Source organism: Tiliqua scincoides, chromosome 8 (assembly GCF_035046505.1).
Source record: "Tiliqua scincoides isolate rTilSci1 chromosome 8, rTilSci1.hap2, whole genome shotgun sequence".
Classification (NCBI taxonomy): Eukaryota; Metazoa; Chordata; class Lepidosauria; order Squamata; family Scincidae; genus Tiliqua; species Tiliqua scincoides.
The window spans coordinates 59143506-59148364 of record NC_089828.1 but is presented as its reverse complement, the minus strand read 5'-3'; positions in this window follow the sequence as shown (position 1 = coordinate 59148364).

Sequence of the window (4859 nt, the reverse complement as noted above, 5' to 3'; positions counted from 1 at the left end):
CTGCTGATATAAAATGTTTGGCTTTAGAAAAAATGTCTGTGACTGATGTCTTGTTGTGTAAACAAAGGTGCGCTGAGCTTTGAGCCTAGCAGAGTGTGTTCCCTCTGATCCACGAAGGAATGTGAGAGGGGTGTGTGCCTGAAGGGAGAGTTTTATTTCTTCCACACTGGAGAACTATGTGAGTGAGTTCTGTATCTGTGGGCAGAGCTTGTTGGGGGGTGGGGGGTGGTACTACTTCCTCCACATAAAACCCTGCCCACGTGGGTGATGGAAGAAGTCCCTGGCTGCAGCTTCCAAGGAGCCTCTGGTTGGCCACTGCCTGGAAATGGGTCGAATGGATCTCCTGACATTATTTGGAAGCCCCGTCTACTGTCCTGCCCCTCTTCTTGCAGCTGAGTTCTTGCCAGTTCTTGCTCACTTAGTTTCAAGTTTATCTTGGGTCCAGTTGGAGCAGGAAACGTCCCAAACCCAAAGTTGGGGGTTTTCAAGCAGCTGAATCTTGCACCCTGCCCTGGTGAGTGAATTTTGCATCCAATGCAGCATTGTGCTCCACATAAGCATGACAGGAGAAGGGGCAGAAGAAGAATGCAGAGAGATGGGGGCAGAACGTTTTCCTTGCCCACCCACCTCCAATTCCTGCTGACAGCAGGGGTTTCAATTCTGCAGGCATTCTCTTCCTCAATCACTAGATGGCGATGCAGGGAAAGGAATGGGTGCTGGACTCCATCTTCCAGCAAAGGGGGGGGGGCCTTGAAGGTAACTGAAGCCATGGTGCAAAAGGAAGTCTGAGTGCTCCAAAGCAAACCTTGTGAAGCAAGCCAGGGGCTTTCTGGGTTGTGCTTTGAGAGGTGAATAAGCTGCCCAAGAACAGCCCACATGTTGTCATTCATAATGTTGACAAGAGGGCCCTGCATTTCAGGCAGAAGGTCTCCGGTAAAGTTTGCTCCCTGGTATCACCAAGTCAGGCTGGGAAAGACCTGAGTGAAGTCTGAGTGCTGATCTGGAGGCCCCAAGGATTGGTCTGAACTCTGTGGGATAAGTTGGGGTCCAGGGCCATCTGGTCCAGCATGCCAGTTCTTACAGTGGCCAACCAGAAGGCCCTCCAACTGGGCTGAAAGGCAGCCATCCTCCCCAGCAACTGGGACTCCAAGGTAGGCTGCATCTGGATCTAGTGTCTCTATTTAGCCTCCATGGAAAATATCCAAAAATCTCACCTTTTCATGCTAGCTAAGCGGCTCTGCTTCTGGGTGGGTCTCTTAGGCCAGTTGTTACTGAACTGGGGGAAAATTGCATGTGCCAGGAGGAAGGAAATCTGTGGTATCTGTGAGCCCAAATATCTACCCCATGCCTGCCTCTCTCTGCATGATTCACAGGTAAGATGTAACTTAGTTCTGTGGAGGGTGGGTGAGTTCTCCCGCTTCTCTGCTTCAATTGCAGGTGGGTCATTCAGTTGCTTAGAAATGCACTTTGAGGAAGAGGCCTGTGACCTCTGTGTGTCACTTGCTGATCTAGACTTGCCTACCTCCAAGGAAGAGCAGAAATGCAGGGAGTGGGCTATTGTCAAGGGGGACAGTCACATATCCTTAAACACGCATGTTTATGCCATTGGTGTGCATCCAGTTAAGTTCAGAAAGGAAATAGCTGAAGTGATCAAAAATGTGGGCACCTCCTGTCTGCTGGATCGGCACATCTGATCTTGGGGAGGTTTGACGTCCTTTGGCTTGCCAGGCCAGAGACTGACCTGGGAGATGCCAGCTATGAACCTTGGAGAGCTTCCTCATCCTAAAAGTTCCTGCATGGTCTGCACTGGCAGCAACCAGAGAGGCCTTTTTTTCCCTTCCGAAGAGGCACGGCATCTGTGAGTCTTGCTTTTTCATCTCTCTCCCTTACACTCCCTCCTTGCTAATTAAATTTAGATGGCAGTAAAATATTCATGGACCGTTTGGGACTGGGAGTTTTATCTGCCTATTAGAGGAGGAGAGGTCTTTGATGTGGTGCTTTTGTCGGCCAACCAAAGTTCCTGTAGCCTCTGGGGTCAAAGTCGTTTTAAAAAAATAGGTTTCCATTACAAGATTGGTATGTTTATATATAAAATCTCTACTCCATGCTCTTCGTAGCTTGAAGATCGAACAAATCTGCATCATCACTGGGTGTTTTTTTTTAATATTTCAAAAGCATCTCTTGCCTTCAATCAGAAGAATTCATTGAACAGTTCCAGCTCATCTCCCACTCCACCCCCAACACACCTCTTGTGCAGGAATGTTCAGTGGGGCTGTTTGTTTAAAAAAATTTCATCCCTGTTTTGCTGATATACACTCGGGTACTAAAATCACAATAATAAAACAATGCACAATTAATAGATCAGGTTAAAACCCAATTGGCAGAATAAATATTCATCCCGTAATAATCAGAGCTGCTACCAGTAGCCAGAACTGGTCTCCCACAGGAAGGAGTCCCACAATCTGGCTGCAGCTAGGGTGGAGGTCTGATCCTGCCATCCAACCAAATGCAATTCAACCTTCAGTGACTGCAGAGAAGTGTCCTTGTAAAAGATCTGAATGAGCATCCAGGCTTGAAGATGCTTTTTCCTTCATTTAAAAAGAAAACAAAAGACTGATGGTGGGTGCTGGCGTCTAGCCTAGACGCCTTTAAAAGGGGATTGGACAAGTTTCTGGAGGAAAAATCCATTATGGGGTACAAGCCATGATGTGTATGCGCAACCTCCTGATTTCAGAAATGGGTTATGTCAGATGCAAGGGAGGGCACCAGGATGCAGGTCTCTTGTTATCTGGTGTGCCCCCTGGGGCATTTGGTGGGCCGCTGTGAGATACAGGAAGCTGGACTAGATGGGCCTATGGCCTGATCCAGTGGGGCTGCTCTTATGTTCTTAACTACAATTCCCAGGAAGCCTTGCAGGTCTCTTGTTATCTGGTGTGCTCCCTGGGGCATTTGGTGGGCCGCTGTGAGATACAGGAAGCTGGACTAGATGGGCCTATGGCCTGATCCAGTGGGGCTGTTCTTATGTTCTTAACTACAATTCCCAGGAGGCCTTGCAGGTCTCTTCTTATCAGGTGTGCTCCCTGGGGCATTTGGTGAGCCACTGTGAGATACAGGAAGCTGGACTAGATGGGCCTATGGCCTGATCCAGTGGGGCTGTTCTTATGTTCTTAACTACAATTCCCAGAATGCCTTGCAGGTCTCTTCTTATCAGGTGTGCTCCCTGGGGCATTTGGTGAGCCACTGTGAGATACAGGAAGCTGGACTAGATGGGCCTATGGCCTGATCCAGTGGGGCTGTTCTTATGTTCTTAACTACAATTCCCAGGAGGCCTTGCAGGTCTCTTGCTATCTGGTGTGCTCCCTGGGGCATTTGGTGGGCCGCTGTGAGATACAGGAAGCTGGACTAGATGGGCCTATGGCCTGATCCAGTGGGGCTGTTCTTATGTTCTTATGGTGGCTGCTACCTGCTACAGAGTCCCACCTGCTTCAGTAGTGGCTGAAGAAAGTTTGGCAGTTTTGAGTGTAGGCCCTGAAGGAGAGGAAGGGTTTGCAGTTGGTTGCCCAGGGCTGGGGCTTCAAAAGCATGTGATGTGCTACCTGCTGCTGGCTTCAAGGTGTGCACTGTCTGTGATTCATACTTCTCCCCTCCCCCCACTCGCATTCTAAACTTGTCAATAGATCATTATCACAAAAGCAGGTTGGGGTCTTTAGGGCTCTCTCCTGCCAAGGAAACAGGCCCTGTAGAAGCCACCTGGGGAATTTCCAGCTACTTGCAGGTGGGGGAAAGGTGCATGGAATTACCTGTCACTCGAACAGAGCCTGGTGGCCAGGGAGGGGCATGCATAGAATTCAAAGGCTCATCCTATAAGTGAGTGGGCAGAAATTGACGCCATCAGTAGGGAGGGATGTGGCATTAGGCCAAACACACATCTAGTCCTGGCTCACTCCAGTTTTAAGAACAGATGAATGGTCTGTGGAGCAAGACAAAGAAGATCCATCAAGTCCATAATCTCATTCTCAGAGTGGCCCTGCAGTTGCCTCTGGAAAGCTTGCATGCAGGAGATAAAGCCCCCTCCCCACTTCTGCTGTTGATTCTCTCAATGAACGGATACTCAGGTCCTCTGTGAAACTGTCAGCTTCCTGTGACTAGGATGAGAGTGGTTCATTTTTGCTCTCCTCCTGGCTCAACAAGGGTTAAGTTCTTCCCTTCAACCATCTGGATCTGTTCTAATTTAGTAATGATCTACTTGGTGGTGATCCCTGATAAGGACGTCATTCTCCTGCCTTTGGCTCCTGAAAATGTCCAATGCAGCTCTGCACAGAGAAGGGCGAGAGAAATGGTTTTGGAGCCTTCCCTGGTGCACTGCTCATTTCCCAGAGGTGCACCCATGGCAGAAGGGCTGTCTGCCTTATTAAGGGGGGGATTAATACGGGGGGGGGGGGAGGGAAATCTAGCAGGAGCAACTGGAGAGAGGCAAAATATTAATTTTCTTTGGAAAAACAGAGTGTGTAGTGCCATTGGGGATGATGTGACTGCACAAGCAGCCCTGGTTTGAAGTGCTGGTGCTTTGGGGGCTAAACAAAGGAGATAAGATTGGCCAGCTGAGGAGCAACAGTAGGAGCAGAAGAGCTGGACTTTCTCCTACTGTGGGGGAAAAGCCAAGGGGGTGTCCAGTCTCATGCCGGCATGTGCTTGTCAGAATGTGGCCACGGGTGGTCTTCTCGCCCCCTTTTCCTGCCACCTGTTCTATTCGGAGGGGCCAGCAGACACTCAGCAATCTGTCCTGCCGCCTCTGCCTGCTTGGCTGATTTCACCTCCTCCTGTTAATAACAATATTTATAATCATCTTAAAAAATTAA